This window comes from Poeciliopsis prolifica, unplaced genomic scaffold, assembly GCF_027474105.1.
Source record: "Poeciliopsis prolifica strain line A6 unplaced genomic scaffold, Auburn_PproV2 SCAFFOLD023, whole genome shotgun sequence".
NCBI classification, from domain to species: Eukaryota; Metazoa; Chordata; class Actinopteri; order Cyprinodontiformes; family Poeciliidae; genus Poeciliopsis; species Poeciliopsis prolifica.
In genome coordinates this window covers 7,524,948-7,551,828 of record NW_026562398.1, presented here as the reverse complement: position 1 = coordinate 7,551,828, position 26,881 = coordinate 7,524,948, and the positions used below count along the sequence as shown (strand labels likewise).

Sequence of the window (26,881 nt, the reverse complement as noted above, 5' to 3'; positions counted from 1 at the left end):
TCAGAGGGGCTAACTACATTCAGGCAGAATCTGAGAAGATGCGCTGCAGATGGTCACATGACAAATGGCTTTTCTGCCCCTTTATGGAGATTTGAATCATAATTGAGCGCCTCTACAGTGATGTGTGCACTTGCTATGAGTCACTGTGAGTCTTTCTGCTAGAGGACAAATCAGCTCTGTTATTTCTGCCTCAATCTTAAATGTGAGATTAAAGATTTTTAAAGTAGATGTTTAGTCAAAAATTTAAAAAAACTCATCAGGAGAGAAGTCATTTATTTATCTGCTACAAGTTTCTGTGCTATTTTCCAGCTTTGGTGGATACGTGTTAAGTTGTGTAAAGAGTAATGTGAGCATTCCCGTTTGCACGCTGAGGCATGTTCGCCACGCATCATTGCTTTTGTGTGTGTTGAGCGCCTTTCAAAGGGCATGCTTTTGTGCAGGCACAGATGATGCAGCTGGCAGAAACATGGCTATTGCTGGAAGCACGTCCACATTGGCACACTTACAGGAAGCCTGGACTCCTGGGTCACACATTATGTAGGCTGCATAAAGGCTGCCTGTCCGTCTGCTGTCTGCCTCCTCCATAACGGCTATAGTGCAGATAGAGACGGAGAAGCAATAAATGTTTTCTTTATCCGGAATGGACCAGCCAGTTGATTAAAGCATGTTGGACTTTGGTAATCAGTTTGAGTTTTATAAATACACTGCTGCCTGTACTTTCAAAATTATTCTTTTAAAAAGAACAATTATTCTTTTTAAGATACAGATAATTGTTAATGATAAATAAGCCATTCAAGATGTTTTGTAGGCTTTGAATAAGCTTTTACTCCACAAATGTGTAAAAGCTTATTTAAAGTTTTCTTTTACACCATCAAGTTTTAAAAGCTTATTTAATGATGATTGAATTTATTGTTGTAACAAATATCAGCTACTTTAAAGTTTTATTTTGGCATAAATCATAAAATTAACTTGACGAGCAATATAGGACCAGATAGGAAAGAGATTATAGAGATACGAGAACAAATTAAGAGTTGTCGAATTAACCAAACCGATCTTGCTTACACACTCCTCGCACTGGCTGGCTGCTGCTTCTTTAAATTTTATGTCCAATTCAAAAGTTGACTAATTTCAAGCAGGTTTGAAAATATGGCCCTATTTATGTTGTAATTGCTTGATGAATTAACCAGTACAGACACCTGTCAAAACAGCAGACAATCTCTGTAAATCCACCTCCCAACAGGCTCATCTTGATGAACTAAGTTGATAATGACAACTCTCCGAGTTTGTCCCCTCAGGCTGAAGGATGAGAGCACGGTGGACCCCACTCCTCCCAATCGGTCCCTATTACGATAATGCATCAAATAGACATTTTAATTTGAAGTTCGTTTTCTCCTCAAGGCTCTGTAAATGTCTGCAAGTGTACATTCCAAACCAGACAAACCTTTCAGTGCGATCCTTTTGTCTCTGGGTTGTAATAAAATGTTAATTTTTCTTGTGCAGCAATTTGATTTTGCGCAGCAGTATAAATTCATACCTTTGGGTGACTCTTTGGAAATTAGGTGCTTTCAGGAACAAAATAAAAAGCTAAAAAGGGCTCCTCCTCCATGTTGACGCGAGACAAAACTGCTGATGACTCACTGCTTTCCACAAACAAACCAAACCGCCGGGAGTCTTGCATAGCGGCGTGCCTCTTAGCGAACCTCATCACTCAGCAGTTATATTGTTGTGCACCCGGCGACCTCTTTTTTCGATGGAGCTAGTGTGGCGATAACGTGCGTGAAATGAGCGCCACGGCCTGCCAGCGGTGCCTGAATCCTTGCAGGGCCTGACACCTGCCTGCGCTCAGCTGTTCCAGCCACGCTTGACCGCATGTAGCTAATAAACAGACCCGTTCTTATCACTGGAACTCCATTAACGGGGGTCGCAGTCACCTGAATCCCTCGCTGGGGCGACATCAAATTACAAGGCAAATGTAATGGGTTTTGCTATATTGCCACACACTGAGATAGTGAATTACACCAAAGGCCTGATGTTATTACATGTCCCCAGGATGCTGGCTCTGTGTTTTATGATGACTTCAGTGAAAACCAGGTCAGTGCTCAAATTGTAACGCTCTTTGCCTCCATTGCTCCAGTTATATCTATCGTATCCAATGAAAGAAGGGACAACAGTATGTAGAAGACAACAGCATGTAGCTTTACATGTCCAACACTATTAGTTCTGGACAAGTGTTGGTATGGGTCAGTATGAGATTCTCACAGTATCAGAGCCTGAAATTAATTGTTTTAAAGGGCAGCTTCAAATAAAACCAACACTTTTTTTTAGCTTCACATCATGTTGTGATGTTATTTCCTTCTCTCAAACATACCTGGAGTGTTGCTTTGATTCTTTCATGCATGTTTGAATCTCCCGTGGCAACCATTTAGCTGTGCAAAACGCCTGGATGGACATAGTCCCGCCTTCGAGGTGCAGTTTCCAAGCTTCTGAACTTTTTCCTCACAGAGCAGCTCTCACCTTCTCAGCTCCTTCAGACTAGCAAGTATTAATTAGCAAATATCTGGTGGAACTGCACATCAGCTGAGCTTATTGTACAAGCTACTTCTCAGTGCTGGTGATATTAATAGAGGAGGAATGTTGTGATGGCTTTCTGAAGGCAGAGCTTCAGAAAGAGCAAGAGGTTTTAAAGAGATAAAAGCTCGATTTCAAGGTGCTAAACTGTAAAGTCAAATTTCTTTTAAGTCATATTTAACATACACAGCTGAAATTATATAACAGCTTAAATTAACATAGTAACTTAATTGTGCTACAAAATGGCATTATGTGCCGCTTTAAATGGAGGTAAATTCCCCAATACTGGCTTCAAGAGGGGGGATTTTTACATTTTGGGTAAATTCACTTATGTGTTTGATTGTGGGTCTTTTATTGCCTTACCTGGTCCATATGCTCGTATTTTCAACCAGTAGTCCATGCCAGAATCTTGTACACTGGATTTTTGTGAGTTGAAAACCAAAAAGGTTGGAAACTATTGCTGCCCTTTTAGTTATAAGTGCTTACTGGGCTATTTGCAGTAATTGGTAAAGTGTAGGCCTGGAACTTTAACGTTAATTACATAGATTTTAACATATTGAAAATTTTTAATAAAATCAATCGCATTTTTCTTTTTTTACATGCAACAGTCCAAAGCCAGAACTGTCATGTTGTGAGTTCCTGCAACACTTGAGAGTTGAATGTGAATAATAGCATTTTGCAGTAAACTGAAGGCTGCAGATTAAAATCAATAAACATCTTTGTTGTTGAGCTCATTTGTCTATTTATCCAATAATTTAATAGCAAAAAAGGTTTCTAAATTTGAAATATTGTTTATTTTGTCAACATATAATTCTTGATTAAAATGCCATTAATTGAGATCAATTAATTACAGTCCCGGTATTAACTAGTTCCACTACTAGTAAAATATGGCAAAAATACTTTGAAATGTCAACAATAGATCAGATACTTCCGATTAACTGCACAAGTCACAGTTCAGCGTTTAAAATTTTTGTATCCAAAATTGTATGTTGCATTGTATTTTAAAAAGCACCTTATCAGACAGATTTAACTGGCAGTAAAACTAGGGCGTTTTTCTTTTTTGTCTGTAACTGCAGTAAAAGTGTCGTGTGATCATTCAGGCTGAAGCCCTTGACTGTCCTTAATCAGCATCGCAGAGTAAAGTCCTCTACGGCCACGTCTGAGCTTTTAATGGACCTGCAGTATGTCTCCGTCTGTGCCCGTCTCCACCGCTGCTCTGCTGATGTTTTGTGCCACTACATAATTTATTGCCCTCTTTGCAGGCCTCTTCGTGCACATCGCCTTCTCGTGGTGCAGGTGAGAGTTCAGCTGCTTGCTTTAACACATCACTGAGAAGGGTCTCAGACTCTGCTCCATAGCCGCAGACCCCACATGTGACAAATGCAATTAGAGGAAAATATGCAATTACCGCAATCCCCACTCCCTCATGCGGCTCGACAAGGACAATTTGTCAATGAGGCCCCCGGTGGCATCTTTCGAGTCTGGATAGGGACCTGCAGGTACTATTGTCCCTTCCTCCTTCTCATGAGCTGGCCTGTGGTGTTGGATGACCAGAAGCCCCTGGGAGGCCTGGCAGAGGAAGATGTATGGCCATAGAAAAGATGTAAGGTTCAATAATCAGGACCAGACCTCTTGTCATTGACTGTTTCAGTTACATTGCTTTTCCTGGTTTTTACTGAAAACCGCACAAATAGAGCCTTTTATATCAGCTGCCTGCAGCAGAGTATCAAACTCTGCTAAATTATTACTTTGATCACGGTTAACCAGCTGATCCTTGTCTGTACTTAATTTTTGTTTTGTGTCATATCTAATTAAGTCTAATTTATTAAGGTAAAAACTTAATTCTTTGCTCGCCAGCCAACAGTGGTTGGTTTTTATCTGGTAGGTAATCAAAACATGGAAGCAAAACTAAAATAAAAACTTAAAAGCTGGCTGAGGACGGGAGGGGTTGGGGAGATCAACACGACCAAAAAACCAACAACGCTATAGGTTCAGCTACCTGTGATCAATCCTTGTTTTCTCCAACAATTACCATCAGTGGTCTTAACATTTCAAAGCAATCCAAAGATGTAACTGTCATGCTAACTTTTTCAGAGTTTATCCGTAACTTAAAGGGAACTTTTTATGCAAAATTCAAATTTTGCATACATAAATAATCCATGTGGGTCACAACTCCTTCTAAAAACACCCCAAATGCTTGGAATAGACACAAAAAAACACACAGTCGGTTTTTGGCGATAAAGTTACGTTTTCTGCTGTCTGGAAAGTGAGCCCTTTCAAAAACCTTTGGAATGTAAAGTCACCTAGCAACCAGCCTATCAGGTTTTATAATAGCTGCTAGAAAGGACAACTGTTGTTGATTTACCATCCAGAAACCACTTGCTGCAGTATTGTTGGTTGTGTAGGAGGCTCTACTAATGCTTTTGAAAGATGTACTGTGATTAATTTGCATGTTTGTTGGAACCCATTTTCAAGAACTGGAGGTAAAGTGATAAAGAGGGAGGAGAGACTGGTGGGCGAGCAGTCAGTCAGCTTCTCTCCTGTTGGTCAGTATGAAGATTCAAGATCCAAGTTTGAAAAATTTTAATGTAATATTTTTCACATAAATTACTTTATCAAGTAATTTATTACTTATATATATTTGTTTTGACACAGTCACACCTCAAAAGGAATGAAGAAGTTTCTTAAAACAAATTTATTGCAGAATCTGTTATTTTGGAAAGCGATAAAAAGAAACAGAGGAAGGAGAAAGAAGAGATGGAGACGAGAGGAGAAGGAGCCACCAAAAGGAATAATATTCCCCAAAATTCAACCCTAAAAGTTGGGAAAAGATGCATCAAATTATAGCAACGCAAATGGCTTAGATGCCAGCTCAGGAAAGACAGAGATCATGTGAGCAATTTAAATATTAAGTAACTTATTTTGACAACATCATTACTGTTTAAGGAACTGCATGATCCAACAAACAAATATCTTTTAAATAAGTGTTAATTAAATTAAGAGTGTGACAAGATTTCTCGTTGAATATCCTAAATAGTTTTCCATTCTTATAAATATGTTCTACCTTTAAGTATTAGATATTAAAGCTACAGAATGTAACTTTGACATTTTTTGAATTCTTTAAAATGTAGAGAACATATTTTTTATAAGATTTATTTATTTTTTTCCACTCAGGTCAGTTCAAGTTAAAAACCGTCTGATTCCATTCGGTTTCTCTGTTCATGTCCGGTTCTTTTTCCCTTCAACATACATCATAAAAAGCAGAAAATGTGTTTTCCACTTTGAGCTGAACAATGACAGAAATGATTTATTCATTGTCAAAGGAGTTTTAGATAAATCCTTTGCCATTTGTATCAGCTCAATCTCCAGCCCTGTTTCACACGTTTCTGTCCTGTTTTCCTGCTTCAGCAAAGTTTCACGTCAGGGTGGTGGCAATAATAACAAGCGTCTCTCATCTTGGCTTCTGTCGCCTCGTGATATGCGGCCAGGCTGCTGCATTATACAGAGGGGTTGTACAACTACATTTTAATCCACTCGTGTTTCTGGCCTGATAAAAGGATTCTCTCCATCTCTTTCTGTTTAATTCACACCATCATCAATCAAATGTGTCCCTACCCCCCTCCTTACATCCTCTTGGGTTTTGGGGGGGGGTCTGCAGCAGATAGGTTGGGGGTCCCCCGAGGGGGTTAGGGACATGACGGACCGGTCACAGATGCCACAGAAATTAAAATGCAAGAGTCTGTGCAAGGTGTTACATTTCTCAGACATGCTCATTTGCAGGAATATCTGAGCAACATAAGGAGGCTTATCTGTGATTTCACAAACGACTCTCACAAGATTATGTGAATATGATTAAAAGGACTGCTGCTCCTGCGCACAATCTCCATAGTTGGGCTACAAGTGTGGAAGAGATGCACTGTTTTTGTCCTCAACCATTGTCTACACATGACAGTCGCCACAGGCTACTTAGTAATGAACATGTGCCTGTAGCATGTGAGCTGCGCGGAGCTTATGAATAAAGTAAATATGCACATCTCTGAACAACAGGTCAGCTTCTAAAGCGCAGACAGAGTGTGATCAACCACAGAGTACGATCCTGAAACCACAAAGGAATTATGTATAAACAACTGCTGAGCCTGCGACTGAAGTGTCACACGATGATGTCTGATGTCCCAGCAAACCCCTTTTGTCTAAATAAGGCTCCCATTCTCTGTTCCTCATTGTCTTTCATAAATAGCCATACAGCTCTGATGGTGGCTCTCTTTATCTGACACTTGAATGTACACTCGTCTGACAGGTAAAAACTGACTGTAACAAAAATAGCGTGTTTGTAAAAAGCCGACGCTGAACTGTTTCATGACATACTTTGCAGAAGATTAGCATTTTTAGCAGATTTGTCAGTCCAGGATGATTACCGCCGAGCATTCACATTCTTTCATCACACAAGAGAGCAAAGTCAAACAGCTTCACTTCTGTAAAGTTGTGCTGAGTATAAATATTTCTCTTGCACCTAAGCAGAACTGGAGATCAAAATGTGTCACATTAAAAAAAATAAAAATAACGGACTTGTACATGCCTTTTGGTGATGGTAAAGGTGCAATATATTTTATTTCATTATCTTATGAGATGAAAACCTTTGACTAGTGAGCAGTCACTCCTGTATCCTTTATGATGCTACATATCTAGACATTGTAATTCAGTAATGTAGTTTTAAACTGCAGAATCTGATAAGGAAACACGTTCCAGCCTCAATCCAGGGATTTAAACCAGCTCTGCATGGTGTCTGCGCATCCTTAAAAAGTCTTAAATTCATTGTGGGGGGGGAAATAGGTTGGCCTTAAATATGATAATCCACAGGTCTTACATTCTGATTAGGCAGGAAATGTAATTTCTCATATGTATTTTGTTTTTTAAGAACTTTGCTGTTGTGTGACACTTTGAGTCATGCGCAGACATCTTTATCAGTACATTTGCATCTCCAGTCTTAGTGATTATCAGTGTAATGCTAACTCTGTTTTCACCATAACACTAAGCTGCTCTGTAGCTAACTAACCAACCATATTTTAGCAAATCCCAGTAAATAATTGCCATACTGCCTGATGTTTCAATACATTTTAAAAGAGAAGGCATTATTGATATAAGCTAGGAGGCCTGCCAGCTGAAGGAGGTGCAGCTACACTGGTGGGCCATTTGTTTCATACAGGAGGCATTCAACCATAATATTGAGCTCAGCATTACTCCGGGTTGGAGGCGCTTTGAGTCCAGTTTACCATCACTTTAGTTACACTGGTGTGCTGCAAGAAAATAGATCTAATATGTTAAAGAGAGAAAAAAACATTTTGTGGGGCTGTGTGAATCAAAATGTTATCGTCACCCACAACAATATTAGAAAAACAGTTTTCTTTGTCTTTTTGGAAGTTGTTGTTTATTCAACTGAATTAGGATTATTTTGAGCTGCTGAATCCAAAAATGACATATTTTTTCCCTCAATTAGGTCAGGTTTATATTCTAATTTTATTTAGAGAAATCCAATCTTCTGACTAACTTGATATTTTTGTGACATTATCAGTTAATTTCTGTTAATATTCTTTACCCCAAAAAAGGTTTTAGGTTAAAAAAAACTGTTTTTTAACAAAATGTGTTAGTTAAATCAGACAAACTTGGATTTCTGTAAATTGAGTAACAAACACTGACAAAAGTAAGTGCATACAAGTTGAACATTACGTCTTTATAGTGCAAAAATTCAGGGCTTGAACTTCGACCGCCTCATATGGTCTGCAGCCGGGATGTGTCTCGCTTCAGAGTCCAACAGTAATCAGCCATTATGACTGCATCCCAGCATCCTTGGGTCAGAAAGTTTACCTGATTAAGCAAAACCAATGAGATGTTTGGATTCAGCATGTCAAAATTACTCTAAAACAGTTGAAAAACCCCAGACAATGTTTTGGCTGTTCACCAGCGCTACTGGATTCTCTAGTTCCAGTAATATACGCCAAGCACTTCCTTATTCTACTTTGAAATTTTCCAAACCTTGATTTGAATGGAAAGGAGCAGAGTTATCTCAAATACTGCTTACTCTACATCTTCCATCCTGTTGAATTCACCTGTAAGAAACGGCTACACCTGCACAGTGTGACACTTTTGAAGGGACAAACGATACAAGGATGCATGCGGCGGTTATTTAGATGACAGGCTGTTTCTTTCCGCCGTGTGGCTCTGAAACAGGACAGCAGGTGCTGCAGGAGGAGAAAGTGAAAGCTTTGTCTTCTTCCGCTACAGTCGTTTCAAACAGTTCAATTTGGCTAAAGGATTAAGTGTCCAACATTAATCGTAGGCTAATCTTGTAGATTTAGGCAAGTGCTTCCTGAAAGTCAATAAAGTGGTAATTTAATCAGCCAGTGTCACGTCATGTTTGTGGAGCAAAATGGACCTACAGTGCACTGAAAGCTGAATTTATTCTAACATTAAAATTATCTGTTTTACACATTAAGGGAAGCAAATTTGTAAAGTGATGTCTGTTATTTTCTTTTCTGACATCTTCCATTATGAAATCAGAGCTGTAGCCGTCTTACATAAAGGCTGTAATATTTATAAATGCCACTGATGCATAAATTATCCTCTTTAAGTTCAGAGAAACATAAATTTAAGACCTGTTCCCTGCATTGGGTGAGTTTTATTAATCAGAATTAACGACGTCAGGCATTGATCTTACATCATCTTATCGCCTCTGAAGCCGTCTAAAAACAGCTTCCTGCCGTGACTCTAACTGCAGCCCCACTTTATAGTTGTAGTTAAGAGTTTGTGGGACAAAAGTGTAAATTTTTCATCGGGAGTGAATAATTCAACACCTGTGTATTCCTCTGTGGTTCTCTACCAGCTCTGATCCAGTCACTTAAAGACATCTTTTGTGGATGGAGAGCCCGTCAGCCTAAATGACACTTGGCCAAATAGCACTTAAGTACATGCTCAATATTTTAACAGGGCCGTGCAAGGAAGCCGCGGAGTGGCTAAGCTGTTCCTGTAAAGCAGAACAGGTGGATTGTTATTGCTGTGGAGGCGCAAGCACAAAGCAATTATTAGTGATTGAAGAGCTTCTTTGCTCTTTTCTAATGATTCACTCGGAAGTGGGAGTCAATAGACCTGTGATACCCTTATACAAGGAGGCAATTATTATTGTTATATAATTACACTGTGTTAGTCAAAGACTGCAAGTCTTTGCATTTTAAAAACCAAGGCTGTTGCTTTATTTTCTATATAAAGATCAGAATATTTGTGTGTATTATCTTTTATTCATTTGTGCTGCGTGCATGTTGCAGCTTTGCAACATGGTGTTCTGGTGATGTTGCTTTCCCTAATTAAAATAAATGAGATGGCTATATAACACAAAAACATGTTTAATAGCAAAAACATGTTTAATAGCAAAAACAAACAAACCGCTGTGCCCAAAAATAATCATGTAACCCGACCCTGCGGCTCTAATAATGAGAAACTTTCAAGAAAAGTTCTAGCATTGGGTTCTGGATTTAAATTTTGTTGGGTTTGCCTGATAAACAGCCAACTTAATCCAGATAATACATCTGGCTTCCTTTATTTATTTATAATCTTGTATATGACGATGTGAGTACTTTCATTATGCAGTTTATCTTTTGTAGCTAATTGTAATCTAATAAAGTTGCACTGATTTGTGCTGATTGGTACAAAAGACCTGTTTCCAGGCCACTCTGCAGATATTCATTCTCAAGTGTAACACCAACAAATTTGTAAAGTTAAATAAAAACAGTAAAAAAAGAAAATTGCTGCAGGTTCTGCAACTGAAATTCTACTGAAAAAAGATTATTCCCTTTTGTTTATCAAAGAAAAGTGACCCAGAGCTGGTGTGTTTATGAGTTTAAATTTTGGCACATATACAAAATTTTTTATTAGATTAAATGATCAGGAAAGTTTTTGGATCATTGGTCAATGTCAGAAGAAAGTGTCACAAATACAGTTCATTTACAGAAAGAAATATTTAATCTGGACCAATGATCGCCAATTTAAGATTACAAATTTAGGCCTGTCGCAGTAAATCAGATAATCACATAATAAATTAAAAGTATCTTAATAATTTCCATTTGCATAATGTGTTTTTTTTTCTTCTTGACTTTTTGTCTGGAAGACAAAATGCTTCAGTCTGGTGCTTTGGTCCCAACTAGCCCTTTAATGGAAGAACAATTTTGCTTTTGCAGAAACTTGGTAATTCATTTTATTTGTCATTTTGTTTATTTATTGTGGATACTTAAAATTTTGTCCAGTTACCATGCTAAATGTCGGTTAAAAATGAAATTTCATTGTCTTTTGGAAGGGTGAACTTGCAATGCTATTGGCATTACTGTTATATTACTTGAAAATGGTCTCAAAACAACAATATTATTGTTTATCACGGTAACGTCTGGACCAGTAAAATTTGTCATTATGACACAATTATGTGAACAGGCTTACCCAAACATACAGAAAAACACTATTTGTAATTAAAAACTCCAGAAAACAAATTTTAACACCAGTTTTGTTGTTTATATGTATTTGACGTGATACATACAGATGAAAAATATGTGTTAATATGGAACTCTTTTTACCGCAGAGTAATGAAAATATGAGTCGGACCGGTTCAATGTCAATCTCCGAACTGTGGAATACAAATTAAAACCTCCCAACATCTCTCGTCCTTTGAGTCAAAAGTGAAACAGTTCTTTCTAGAAAGCATGGTTTAGGCCTACGCTTTCAGTAATTTAATTTACTCCTGCCACCACCCTAAAATAGCACCAACACGGCCATTGAAGAAGCTCTGATTAACGCTCTGTCTGAGAGAAAATGAACTTATATACACTCTATTATAAACCCGGCAGAGCTCAAGCACCCAGACTTTTATGAAGCTCCAACCAGATGTCATCCAGCCACAGCCCCAATTAATCTCTGGGCCTTGTAACACGCCCTAAGAAACAAAAAAAACCTGATTGGGTGCGGAGGGCAGAGACAGTGCGGAGAAAGCGAGGGTGAGAGATGCTATCCGGGGAGCAGCCGGCCCTGGCGAGTCTGCAGAGGGTGAGATAAGCAGGGGGGGCGGCCGCGGCGGAGCCTGGGTCTCAGAGTGGAAGCTGAGGTTATTCATTGCTCCGCTGTGAAAGCTTGAGAAGATTACCCAGAGCCTGGCTGGCAGTGATACAAGGGGGACAGGCAAAGGGGGCCCCCTCTCACCCCTTTGTTCCCCATCCATCTGCTTGAATCTCACAATGGCTCATCAGGACCAAGTAGGGTGGAGGGGTTGGAGCGGAGTGGGAGGAAGTGAGTTTGGGGTGGGGCTGAAGGGCGGTGGTGTTGGTCGGGGGGTGTCCTGCAAGGCACCGGGAGGTAAATGCGAGGGAGAAGGAATGGATCCTGGAGCTCGGTGGTTGTTGAGATTGAATGAATGGTGCTGCAGCTGACAAGCTCTGACAGACTACATTGGGGAAGGCCGGGCAGGCGGGTGTTCGCATTGTTATTTTCTGGGAGGTAATGGCCTGGCAGCTCCTCTTCACTTTGAATAATCAGTACTTTGGTTAGACTCAGACACCACTTCAAACCATGATAAATACAGCACTCAAACCCCCTTGTCACAGAGAGGATGGCATTTGTCTCTAAATGCCTTGACCACCATATTTATCTTGTTGAGGAATGATCAGATGATGAAGGGTGCTTTCTTCCATTACACAGGTAATTATAGGTGTTTTTTTACGCAGGAATACAACACCAGCAGCAACTTACCTCTAAAGAAGGGAGCTTTACAGTTCGCTGCACTGCTGCTGGTGAATAATGGCTGTAAGCGGGGAATGGATCCAGGTTATGCTCCTTATGTTCTGCCAAGAAAATATGTGTCCATGTACAGTGAGCGTCCTCTAACATACTTATTTATTCTGCAGGAAAACACTTCTTGAGATCTGGCACAGTAATTGATGATTCACTGCATGCATTTGAGAGTGCAGTACTGCTGCAGGCCTCTCTCAAGGAAAAGGAGGGCAGTTTTTTTTATTCCACATGCAGCAGACTCTAATAATGGCAGTTCATCATGATGCAAGATTCACAGAGTGGCTGACATCCACGCACAGTTTTTCACCTGCATAATAACAGAACATGTGCAGCGTGGCAGTGTTTCTGCCATAAATCTCCCTGCTAAATGCTGCAGACTGGGATCGGGTGGATAATGTTTGACAGATTCAATCAGAGAGGGATTTATCTTCTTATGCATCAAATCTAACCTGGTTAGATTCTCTCTCTGTGTGTTGTCTCTGTAACCTCTCGTGGAAAACCGACGCTCAGGTCCAGCCGTCTTCTGATTGTTCTCAGTGTAACTAGTTCATGTGTGACTGCATGAATGGCTAGAGGCTATTACACTGCTGAATATGAATAGCAGGCCAATTACTCTGGCCCAGATGGAGCTGCGTGCTCCTCGGAGAGCGCCCTATCCTTGGCTTGCACCCATCCACGTAGATCTCTCCGGAACCGTCACTGTCTTGATTGCAGAGGGGACACCAAGAACAGTAATGAGGTGCAGAGGTTTGAATTTGAAGCTCATGTCATATTTCTTGACAATTGAGGCTTTCTCACTTAGCTTGACGTTTTATTTCTGACAGTGTTTTGATTATCTGCTTTGCTGCGACAAATAGCACCCAGCAAAATTGTCATTCCAATTAGGGCTCCAACTAAAACTAAAACTGAAAACCCACCTGTTTAGAGCAGTTGATGTGTAGTTTAGTGATGATTTTGACAAAACAAAATGTTTAATGCGCATTTCATAATTGATGACTGAATTATTTTGTAATGCAAAGCACTTTGAACTACTTTATTGCTGAAAATGTGCTAGACAAATAAACTCCACTTAACTGTTATTTTAGTCGTCGATTATTGTAATTGATTAATCAAATAAAAACTACCATATTCTACAGATTTTTCACTTAAGCCATTTTAAATGAGATTAGAAGTATATTAAAATATCTAAACTAATAAAAAATAATAAACATTTTATTGCTTAAAATGGAATTGCATTCCTTTACTCAAAGGTTGCATCTATAACTAAATAAATACTTCCAACATCAACATGTGAAAAAATCAGGGCTTTCTGATTGACTTATCAGTGCAATGTAGGACTAATTTATTGGATTAACCCATTAATAACTTGACAGGAAAAGGAGATTTGCTTTCAATTTGAACCAGATGAATCTAAAAAGGCTGCTTAATGAGTTTTGGGTGAAACGTATTTCCATACAAAGAAGGATTTTCATCTTTAAATGCAAAATGTATATATTTTATGTACAATTTTTGCTTAAATATTGCTCTGGTTAATCAATTCCTAAATAAGTCAGAGATTATTTCAACAATTGATTAATCACAATTAATGCAATTAATCATTTCAGCCCTGATTGTAATACATGGACTGCTCAGAGGAGAAAACCACACAGTTTATTCATTTCAGCTGACCAAAACTGAGCTGAATGGAGGTTATAGCTGAATTTTTTTTCCCTCCATCCCAAAGGAGCTTTTACTGGGACGTTCCCAAAAGAATCTCAAACCAAGCCAATGTTACTGGCGCTCACACACACGCACGCACGCATACACACACAGTGGACATATGGCCAATCTCCCATCATCTGCTGTGCTATTTACGGCTCAGTAGTCTGTCATTTGTATTGCCTCTCAGAAACCAGTATGACACCTGTTTGAATTCTCAATAAAAGGCTTTTTTCATGTCTTGAAGGAGGCTGCTGTCGCTTAATCTTCCTCTCTACATCAGTGATGATTGGCACGGTGCCTGTCTCCTGAGATTGACAGTAATGTGTCTGTTTTTACCGACGACAGTTTGCGCTCACAGTCATTGTCAAGTCCCCTATCAAAAGTCAAAGAATTAGAAAGCTGTTGAAGCAGCCATGTGCATCTGGACGTGAATTAAAACAGCACTCTATTTCCTCTTTGTGAACAAAAAAAAAAAAAGAAGCACAACTGAGATAATTTTTTTATACCTTTAAAGGGAGGAATATGTTTTGCTGCTGGTTCTTTAATTGTAGCCTTTAATTTTGAAGAAAGTTTCAGTACGGTCAGAAAAATTGTACTTAAAATATTCAGTACGGATTTTGTTTTAATGAGATTTTTATTTAAGTACAGTATGTTTATAAATTAGAATATTATCAAAATCTTTATGCTTTATTTTATTTTAGTTATTACGCAGATTATTTGCACCATCATAGATTTATTTCAATAAGTTTAAGTTGAAATATTACAAAAGATTAAAAGAAATGTTTTTTCATATAGAAATGTGTTATGGTCTCCTACTGGTACAGAGACGTGGGGAACGCTGCTGATTTGACAGATGTCCAACAGTCATAGACAGCAAACACAAGGAGAGCAACAACTAAAGGCTTTTGCTGATTCTAAGAGTGTTAGTGGAAAGCTAAGTGGAAGGAAAAAGTGTGATGGAGAGGAGAAGGATCAAAATCTTTTTTTAGATTAAATAAATCTTTGCATTTCATTTGGAAATCAAGGTCTCGGACATTGAGAGAGGGACAGAGCTGATTGAAGTCCAGCCATGGACTTTGATATAGCAGCCATGCTACCAACTGATGTTGGTCCAAAGTCAGTGCATTTGTGTAAAAGTAATATTTAGAGCACTTCATGCTTCAATGCTGCTAACAAGCTTAGTGGAGGTGCTGATTTCCTTTTCCTGCAAGTCTTGGCTCCTGCACACACTGCCAGATTGACCAGCTAACTGGGCTGACCTTAAACAGGTCAAGAGGAAGATGACAACCATCAGAGCCAACAATTCACATGAGCTCAAGGAAGTGAGCTATTAAATAAAACCGGACTTTCTTATAATAATTAGAATAGAATATTGGCCATTGCTGTTACTGTGGGTAGATAAGATTGTGGAGGGTTGCAGACAACTAAAATGTTCACATTTGATTTGCTGTAACCTACAATTATCAAATTGAACTGAAATAAACCTTTGAAATCTATTTATACAGATGAACCTGTGCATCCAATGGTCTTCCTCTGACCGAGCTCATCATCAAATTTTATCTGTCTTCTATTTATTTTGCTGTGATAACCTGCTTGTGGCTTTGTTCACTGTGTAGCCTCTACATGTGATAAGCAGGTATGCATAATAGATGGATGGACAGATGGAAGATCAGGGGGGTTAACACATGCAGTGATGGATTTCTAACTAAACAAAGGCTTATACTGAAATCAGATTTAGTCTAAATAGAGACCAAGGCTGTTTTAGAAAAGGGGCGGGGAATGCACGTCTGATAATTAAATGAGATTTGGACCAATAGTTTGAATCAAAGCCCACACCAGCAGTGTCAATCCTGATGATTTTCACTGTACTCAGCAAATCCAGCAAAGGCTTAACAACAGGTTTTAATTAGTGGATAATCAATAACGGGATGCAGAAGTAATTACATCATGTCGTCTTAAATAACAGCTGGACACACATCAGGGCAACAGTCACATTCCTGGACATATTGCAGTAAACTTCAAATTAAAAGAGCAATGAATTTTTAAAATACTTTTTCTGTACGTTTTATCAAACAGTTCAGGTTAGAAACTTGCTTGCAGTCCTTGGTCAGAGTTGTTTGGTGGAACATTTTTCTCTGTGACAGAAGCTGACTGTAGAGACAAATCATCCCTAACCTCTCACTTATGCAACTGATCAATAACAGAAAAACCCAGTGTCACCACGTGTTGAAATGATCCATTTCTTCATTAATGTGACAGCTAGCCTTCGGATCAGAGGTTGTTTCCTGAGTGAAACAGATGTCTGCTTAGAGATCCGTGGACCGTAGAGCGAACCCCCTACAGCCAATTGGGGTTGTAGAAACCTTCTTTGTGAATTTGCTGAAATATTTTTCCTCTTTACTGAATCCTGGAGGCAGATATATGGATAATCCATCTAAACGTTGGGGAAAATAAAACCCAGAAACATACTGAGCTACACAATACAGTAGAGATGCGACTCTTTCAGTGTCTAGTGATTCGATTCAATTCGAATTTTTAGGGTTAAGATTCAATTCACAAACAATTTTCCAGTCAGAAGCCAATTTTCTATTGAAATAGTCTAGAGATCAAGGAGAAACTCCTACATAGAAAAGAACAAGAGGGGAAGAAGGTGATTGACAGCGCTAAGACCCTCCTCCTGGCTCTGATTGGTTGTTTCTGGGAGTTAGAGGAACTTGATTCTTTTCACAGATTATCTGTCTCTTATTATACTGTCACATATGACAGTTTTACCAAACATTTATAAATATATATAAAGTTGCATCCTGCAGCTTTAAAGCAACTTGGGCTTCCCTACAGTTTTACTAACCACCACATCAATGTTTGCTTTATTTTGAGTTTTTTTTTTTATGATAAACTTAATTAAATATGTTATTTGGCTTCTATTCTTATGTTGCCCTGTTATGTTTGACATTTTTTGTGTGAATTTGTTTAGCTCTGTATTATTTTACCTAGAACCATGTTAGTCCTGTCGGTTGTGGTTTCAGAGGAGCTTCAAGTCACACTTTAACATCTTAACATCTTCACACCTTAACGCTGCACTAATGCAGTAATTCAGCGCTGCAAACCAAGCCCAGAGTCCATACACTGTACAGGAATGTACTCAACAGGAGGCTGACATGTTTTGTCGTTGTTACGTAATGTGTTAGTTTTCTGGTGAACACAATTTTGTGTTTAATTAGCTGCAAGTAATATTTATCAAAATAAAAGCAAACCAAAGCTTAAAAAATGACTTGTCATAAACTTATATAATATGTGATTCTTGACACAATATTGACCTTCCCTCCTACTGATGGGCTCTTTTAGAGACTTTAGCTGCCAGTCAAATGAACAAAAAAAACATTTAGTATATACTAAAAGTGGTTTTTGGGTTTGCTTTTTTTAAAAGTGGCGCAACATAAAATTATAATGGTGGTTGAAGTGAACACTAGTTTATTAACTGATGCAGACTTCTTGTGTAAACGTTTGTAAAATAGTGTTTACTTGAACTACGATGACACTTCAGAGATTAGAGTTGTTTCAAGATAGCAGAAGTGTGGTTTTTATCTCAGCCCCGCTCTATCTGTTAGCTGGAAAACTAATCTGTTTCATCAATATGAGGATGCTCAAACAGCTATCTGCTGCTAGTAAGACATTTAAAGGTCACACACAACCTCTGAGCAGAAATCGGCCTGAAAAAATCCCAGAATTGTTCCTTTAAACGGGGTAGTATAAAAGAAGTCCTGCCTCACTTATCTCAATCAGCCGATCTAGATATCAGCAGGGTCTGTTTAAGGTTGAGAAATATTAGCTACGTCACACAGATTGTAATGCAAATCTGCACAAGAGAATAGTCTATGCACCTTTTACAATGTTCACATGATTTAGGAGGATAAATATTTCAGTCTGCAGGTCGTAAAGCTTTATGATTTGGATCCAGAGTGTACATTAATAAACCAAGGCTCTCTGAGCAGAAACTGGACCAGTAAACTGTTCTGCATTTGGACATCGGATGAGAACAGCCTGAGAGACGAGCAACAAGATGGCTGTTTACAGAGAGGTTACAAGCAGACAGGCGTTATGGCAGCAGGTTATGACTGGGTTACAAAACAAGTCCAAGGAAAACAAAACATTCCCGAGGAGAGCAGGTGGTTTTACTGAGCCTGATGCTGAACTGAGCGGGTTTACACTGCAGTCAGTTCAGTTCACTTAGTTTATATGCGGAGAAGGGTAGTAAATAGTTACATCTACTCAGATGTTTATTGCTACTCTTAATTGAGTGAAATTTCTGAATATCCTACATTAAAGAAAAACAAAAAAACTCATGAGGTACAGAGAAGTACCTACGGTTTGTTTTTTATTATGTTATTTTCTGCCTGACAAGCTACTTGGCATTAGAAGTACTTCACCCTGTTGTAATAGACAGTTCTACTGACTGCAGGTATTAGTTTCATAGTTGTTGTTTTATGATTTTGGAAAAGTATTTAAGTCCTTGAATCTGTATTTCTATAATATGTTGGGGGTTTTTTTTAGTTAATCTTTAAAATAACAGAATTACTTAGCACTCGGCAGGTTGTTGATAGGTAACTATTTAGTGAGAGTTAGTCGATTCCACCAGCCTTGTTTAGCTGCAATTGAAATCTATGCTGTGCTGTTCTAGATCAGAGTTGAGTGAAATTATTGAACATACTATCGGAAGTATTTCGTATTGCAATATTTATTGTTATTGATTTTTTGCAGAGACCTGGCTGAGGGTGAGATTAAAGATAAATTGAGCTAAGAGAATGAAAGTGGAAAGGAAACTTGGACCTGGTATAAACCGTAAATAGATCGAAATACTAATCTAACAAAACACAAAGACAATAAATTCATTAATATGGAAAGAAATAAGGAAAACAAACAAGAAATGTTTAGTTTGAAGTATGGGCCAAGATTTTAAACTCTTAATAGCGCATTCACACCAAGCGTGTTTTGAGCGCCAGGCACATCTTGTTTACATTCAAAGTATGTGGTGATGCTTTGTGGCGCATTTCATGAACTTTCGCCACTCGATGCAGAGTTTGTAATGGATGTTAAATACTTTGTATGATTTTACTTCCTTGTCAGTCTATGCACTACTTTGCTTTGGTGCATCACACAAAAACCTCTAAACACGCTGAAGTTGACTCAGACAGGTTAAGGCTTCTTGAACTGAACTTGGAAGATGACGTTGTATCCATTGATGATGTCGCATCACAACCTGTTATGAATGGCAGAGGATGCATTTCTCAGGTTTAGTGTCACCCTCAGGCTGCAGAATGCTGAGTCAGTCACCAGTGACAAGGTCTTCTCGCCCCGCTTTCACCCTGACAGCTGAATTATTTATTAAAGCAGAGGAAAGCACAGGGGACCCTGCTAATTTCTCAATGGGATTGTTGGCTGTCCTCGCAGTACGCCGTGCAACGGAAAGACAAACCCACAAGACCGGTTTGAAATAATCTGTGAGCATGTTACCCAATATATTTATGACATGGATCTCAGCTGCCATCCACGCAAATAAAAGTGCTCTCAGTGACTCATTGACTTGTGGCAGAGCAGATGGATCTTGTGTTTTTGAACAGATATAGGCGCTAGCTGGTTTCAAGGACACTGAATGGCAATGTGTGGGAGTCTGAATCAGACCCTTGCAGATTTATTGAGTGCACTCACACCGTCGGATTCATCCCGCAGCCGCAGCTCGAGTTGTTTTAAAGGTTGGGGACTTTGCCAGTTGTCATCATCGGAGAGAGTGCGTCTGTGTTGGTGTCCTTTCATAAATGGCGGCAAGCCAGCGAGCCATGCAGAGGTTAACTTAGCATATGACATTCTCTACAGCACAGAATCCCCACAAAGAAGTAAATCATGTTAAAGTGGGAGCTTACAGAGAGCGGAGACACCTGTTTTTGATGTTCATCTGCTTAAAGAGGAGCCGTTTAAACATAACGGAGCAATCTGTATCATTAATGCTTTAAAACACCACGCAGCCAAACTAATAACAAGTCCTCGGATACCAATTATGTGGAAATACAAGCTCTAAATGTCAAAGTGGTTTAACACACCACAAATTTAAACAACTCAGAGCAAAGCAGCTGTGCAACACATGCCTACTTTGGGTTATCAATGAATTATTTAGCAGTTTCTTATCTATTATGTACATCAAATATAACAGATTCGATACGTAACGCCCCTGCAGCGGGTTATGTATCGCACATCAATCAGCGAGGTTCAATAATCACAAGGTCAGTGGTATCAAAAATCACGTTCCTAGGGGCTTTTTGCAGACAGATATTCCTTACTGTAATGCAAAGCCTGGTTACATTATGATCCATAAAAGTCAGTCGGTTACAGGAAAAGTTTCCGCCCTTCACATAAAAACCTGAAATTAAAAATATGGCTGGAAGTAAAGTATACTTTGAACATGACTTTTTGTTTCACTTTGGTGATGTTATTAAACTTTAATATGCTTGGCTTGTACTTTATTTGTTTGCAAGTTTATTTTGGTTAAATTTATTGTGCATCCCAGCAAATTCTCTTAAATGTGTCAAATATAACAAGTCAGAAAACAGCAAAATTTTACGATGAGCATAAAAATTAAAAGCATGTGATTTATATTATCATTTTATGTATTGCTTCAAGAACAAATGGACAGATAAAGAATGAAATCATCAGCTCCAACACAGTGATGTAGTCTCATTATTTTAACTCAATAATGAGCAAAATTCTCCAGGAATTATTAATCTAAAATATATGCCTTTGACTCCTGAGGAAGTCGTGTAGTTTTTTTCTTTGAACTACCTGAATCATTATGAAAAAACAGCAAATGGTGAATCATTTATTTAATACACTTTTCAGGTCTTGTTGAAAACTAAAAGCACTTTCCAGTACATCATCAGACATGCACTTCTCAAAAAAACTCTACATACAACCACAGTCAAAAGCAGACATTTCAGAACCAGACTTGCATGAATTATGGCGCTCAATTGAGAATCCTGGTTAAAATACAGACACCGGCAGGAAATTACACTTTATAGTTCTTTTCCAGTTAAACCATCAGATCCATTTAACATTCACATTGAAATTTACAGAAGAAAACAAAGTGTTACGTATGTTAATGTTGTGTTTTTTCAACCTACATCAATACAAACTTTATTTAGATCACTTCATGGACGAGCAGATTAGTTTTTTTTACTTAAGTTTTATTTAACCTTTATTTTACCAAGATGAAAAAAAATTTCATTGAGACTCAAATTCAAAAATACTAAATGGAGATTAAATAAAATAAAACCTTGTTCAAGGAAGTCCTGGCCAAAAGACGACAACAAATACAACACAGAAAAATAAACGGTTAAAAGAAAATGTCAAGCTATTTATTTCCATGTATTTTTCCATGCGGTTGACACTTTGTGTTTGTTTACATGCGTTTTTACTGAATATTAATGAGTCATATGTCATTTAGGTCAGACTGCACAGATCTGAGTGCTTTAATTTTCTGACTAATTCTACATCCAACATATGTCTCAGTTTGTTGCTTCCTTTGGCTTTGAATACGGTCTCCATAAAGCTGTCAACTAGGGCTGCAAACAACAGTTATTAGAGTTATTGATTATTCTAATGATTAATGAAACAAAAAAAATTGCTGCATGTAAGGCTTTTTACGCAATATTAGATATATATTCAAAGATTCAAAATAAACAAATAATTTAATTCCATTTTCAAATAAGAAAATAAACATTTTATTACCTAAAATGTAATAACATAGCATGACCATTTGCAGCAAATGATGCATCAGCAGCTAAAAATACTTCTGACATCAACATGTGAAAAGCTTAACACTTTCTTTTTGACTTAACATCAATCATCATAAAGTGTAGGGTTAATCTGTTCATTACTTTTCAAATAAGTAATTAATAATTGTGTAAAAATGTGTTTAATAGATTTAATTCCCACAGAATTTGAACCAGATTCTGTGGGAAAACTATGCAGGATTTTTGGGTAGAATATATTAATAGATAAAGATTTTTTATTATTATTTTAAATGACAAATTTTTATCCAGCTTGGAATTTGTTATTCTTTCAACAATTGGCTTTTTTGAAGTTGTATCCTCCAGTAATAAATTACTTAATGATTTCAATAATCAATTCATGAAAGATTAATCCGATTAAACAGATATGAGTGTTTTTTCCAGCTTGTCATGTTGCTTTTCTTATTTTCTAGCTAATTTGTCATCATTTATTGCCTCTTTTCGCTTTAAATATGGTCATCATGATCAAACGGTGTCAACAGGAATAAAATCGACATGTTATCTGCAGTCCTCCACTCAGGGCACACCCAGATGGATGCCGACTTGCAGCCACACACATTCACCTGCAGCCGCGCTTCGTCACAGCAACAGATGGACGGCCTTGAGGCAGAGCCAGGGAGACTTGCATTAGGGCAGAGCTGCCGGTTGATTTCTAAGATCAGGTGTGCGTCTACACAAAGGCACCTTCTGCTCTTTTCAAGTATGGTGGTTTGCTAGCCTCAGGACAAATGGGGACGCAAAACAACAGTGGCATCTGTGGCAGGTAATGATCCCCTCACCAAAAATCTGGATAATGACATACCTCGACCATTTGTTGCAGTTAAAATCACTGTTGCTCACTCGAAGCTCCACGTGTGTCCTGCAGCAACATGTGCCGGAGCTGCGTGAGCGGCCCGGCCGAGCTGCAGCCATACATCAGCAGTCAGCCGGTGTTGGAGACGGGCCAGCGAGAGCAGAGCCAGATGAAATGGCTTCTGCTTTTATCTTTTGCGTCCATAAATTTTGGGCTGCACACGTTGCATGAGGTCAAAGGCTGATCTGAGCACGCCGCAGCCAATAAATAACATTGCCCTTTTTGCAGGAGCTTTTGGTTGACTCTCATTGCTAAGGTTCTTGAGACGTTACATTTCACTGCCGTTTGCTTTTAAAATGCAGCGGTCAAAAATAAAAGAGTTAAAAACAGATGCTAAAAACAGCTTAGCATTTGTTATTATTGTCACCTTAACTCATGGAGATTCCAAACACCTTCATAATAAAAAATATATCTCTTTGTGTTCTGTGGCGTTTCACATCCAAATGGTGACATTGGGTACTAAAGTATGTTGCTTCTTTAAATCAGGCTTTCCTAATATATGCTGTTAGGCCTGGACGACATGGCTTAGAAATAAAATTTTAAATTTTTTCATATTAGATCCAATTTCAAACAATAAGAAGTTAAGACCGACACAATATATTTTTTTAAAAGTGGCTTTAATTTTAATCATCCTTTCTGTGAGTTTATGACTGAAACACAAAGAGTGCATTGGTGGAAAAACATTCACATTTTCCAGAAATTAAATCTTCAAAACCAAAAGTTTGATTTATCCCAAGTCTTCCTTCCTCTTTTATTATTAATACAATTTACATAACTTAGCATACAGCTTGTTGCAGTGCCTTGCATAATTATTCAAACAAAAATCATAAAGTTTTTGTGGGATTTCATAATAAACCAACACAAAATAGTAGATATTTATTAAAGTGGGAGGAAAATTTATAGCTTCATTGATTTTATTTCCAAATCAATCAATCAAATCAAATTTTATTTGCATAGCACATTTCAGCAGCAAGGCATTTCAAAGTGCTTTACATCATAAACACAAAAACACAAAGTCATGCAACATAGAATAACCAATACATTGTGCCATCATTACATTTTTAATTGATTACATTTCAAATACAATTCTAAACAGTCAAGATTTAAAGGAAGTCAGTGTTTCAGCTGTTTTGCAGTTTTCTGGAAGTTTGTTCCAGATTTCTGGTCACTACAGCTGCTGAATGCTGCTTCTCCTCATTTGGATCTTTAATGTATTGTGGTGCTAAACCGTTCAGTGATTTATAAACTAGCAACAGTATTTTAATGTCTATTCTTTGAGCTACAGGGAGCCAGTGGAGGGACTTTAAAACTGGTGTTATGTCTCTATCTTCCTGGTTTTAGTGAGAACGCGAGCAGCAGCTTCTGGATCAGCATCAGCTGTTTGATTGATTTGTTGGACAGGCCTGTGAAGACGCTATTCCAATAATCAATGTGACTGAAGATAAACGCATGGATGAGTTTCTCTAGATCTGGCTGAGACATTAGTCCTCTAATCCTGGAAATGTTCTTCAGGTGATAGAAGGCCGACTTTGTAACTGTCTTTATGTGGCTCACAAAGTTCAAGTCCAGTCCACCAGGTTTCGGGCCTGATTGCTAATTTTTAGTTGTAATAACTGAAGCTTTGCATTGACCCTAGATCGTTCCTTTTTAGGTCCAAAAATAATGACTCCAGTTTTATTTTTGTTCAGCTGGAGAAAGTTTTGGCTCATCCACACATTTAATAAATGTTGAGCATTCGTTCAGTGATTGGATGGGTTCAGAGTCACCTGGTGACATCATAATGAAGAGCTGAGTATCATCTGCATAGTCATGGTAGCTAATACTATTTCCTGTTATAACTTGAGCTAGTGGGAGAATATAAATATTGAATAAGAGCCACAAATGGTACAAAAGCCTGAGCAGATAGGAAATAACAGAAAAACAAAGCTTGTTTACAACCCATAAGTCTTTAACACCAGCTGTGGGTGAATCTGCATCTCATGCAAGAATAAAGAAAGCTTGTCATTTATTTCAGTAAAGCTACTGTGGGTGGAGTGTCCAGAAATTTTACTGAAGTAACATTAGTAATTCTTTATAATTAAGTAAAACTTAAAATTTAGGTGTAAAAAAAACAAACAAAAAAAACTACGAAAAGTATTTTCTTTCCCAAAACAATGTAACTGGTTACTACAGCTGCATTGCACAATAAACATTTAGTTGTAAAGCAAAATACTAAAATGTATTAACTTGAAAATTATGCACTACTTTTTGTTGGCTTATTATATCAAATACTAATGAAATACATTTATGTTTGTGGCCGTTCTTATAAAACTTGTTGAGTTGTTAACCAAATTAAAACAAAACAGTTCTCAGTTCTGTTTTGCATGAAAAGCAATGTTTGCATGTTTACATTGTGAGTCAAAATAGCAAAATTACACTAATGTAATAAATTATGTGCTGCAGTAATACACCTATTATAGTTAAAGTAATTTAATCATAGTAGACTGCTGTTCTCTGATTGGTTGAGGCGTTGTATAAAATCATTTTAGATTAAAACTTTAGCTCAAACATAATCTATTTCCTTTGACTTTTGTTGTTTTCTTGGATATAAAGAGTTTGTTTTCAAACAAATTAGATAAAGAGCAGGATGCCAGCAGAAAACAACTTTAAAAGATGCCAATAACCTTCATAATGGAGATTATAGCTACAGACAGATAGATGTTTTTGCAAAAAGTCATCAGTTTACATAAAAGGAGTCAATAGCAACTAATTAACTATTGGTTTCTTTAAAGTGGTGTCCCATTTATAGGGAATGTTTCAACAACTTCAATTAGTTGTTTCAATTAAAGGCCGAGAGATTGCCCAGTCTGGGGCTGAAGGTAACCCTTGGAAAGCTGCAGATGGCCAGACGTATGAATGAATAATGAATGAAATTCAGTTTAGTCAGATATTGGTTGATTTATTGTTGACTCCTGTTTGATTGATGCGTAAAGCCGCATGAATTGGATCTCTGATGCTAACTCAGTTTTCAGGAAGTGAGATTTTCACTCTATTTTTGTCAAACAAATCATGAAACCTGTTTCTGCTGGAGTGTTTGTAGCAGCGGTGTCGGTCTGAAACTGGATGATGGTTCAATAGTAATCACATTGCTGCTAACGGAGAACACATGGGCAGACATTGCTACACACACACACACACACACACACACACACACACACACACACACACACAGTGAACGACCTGTTCGGTAAAGGCTCGGGTGACGCGCTGAAACACAATCTCCACCTGTCTGTGAGTGATCCAATGTCATGTTTCCCCACCGCTGGGGCCCGGACCATCTCCCCTCCATCTCTGGATTCAAACATCGACCATTAGCGTCTCCCCTTGATCTGCTCTCCTCTACTTTTGCTTTAGTAAACGCGATAATAGCAGCGCTATGTTCGTGTGGGTTCTGTGTTAACACTGCGGCTGTCAAAGGCCATCATGCCCCTTCAAAGGATGATGGCTCTCTAAAGTGGGCTCTCTCAGTGGCAGCCATTTTCCACTTGACTGGTCCCACACACCAAGGGAGACTGGTAGCCCCTAGCAGCTGGGCGGCTCTGGCCGCTGGGTGGGGGGAAGGAGATGAATGGGTTATAAAAGGGGAGGGAGCTAATGGCGAGATAAGACGGCCATCTACACACATCACAGTGTTTGTTTTTTTATGTTTGGTTCAAAGATTTTTGCCACAAAAACACTCTGATGCTCTCCAGATATGGCGGCTCATTTATCCAACAACAAATCGCTTTTACTTTTTAGCAAATTATTAAAATGCATCTTCAGAGAAACACAGGAGTCGACAAGATGTCTGGGTTGTAATCCCTGTCAGGTTTTCACCATCATCAGATTCCCATCCATCCATCCATCCATCCATCCATCCATCCATCCATCCATCCATCCATCCATCCATCCATCATCATCCCATCCATCAGTCCATCCATCCATCCATCCATCCATCCATCCATCCATCCATCCATCCATCCATCCATCCATCCATCCATCCAGTCTAGATGGATGATCAGAACTGTCTCCCATAGATGTATTTTTTTGCCACCAAGCGATGGGAGTCTGTCTGCGGAACAGT

At 38.4% G+C, this 26,881-nt stretch overlaps 1 long non-coding RNA gene across 1 annotated transcript in view; it reads left to right on the top strand.

Moving 5' to 3' along the window:
• The window catches only part of LOC129370114 (uncharacterized), a 54,801-nt gene extending 31,930 nt beyond the window's left edge, over positions 1-22,871 (top strand). The window contains exons 4-5 of the long non-coding RNA XR_008607013.1: positions 22,435-22,689; positions 22,792-22,871. This is a non-coding gene — a long non-coding RNA (uncharacterized LOC129370114). The remainder of the gene's footprint in view (positions 1-22,434; positions 22,690-22,791) is intronic.
• The last annotated feature ends 4,010 nt before the right edge of the window (positions 22,872-26,881 follow it).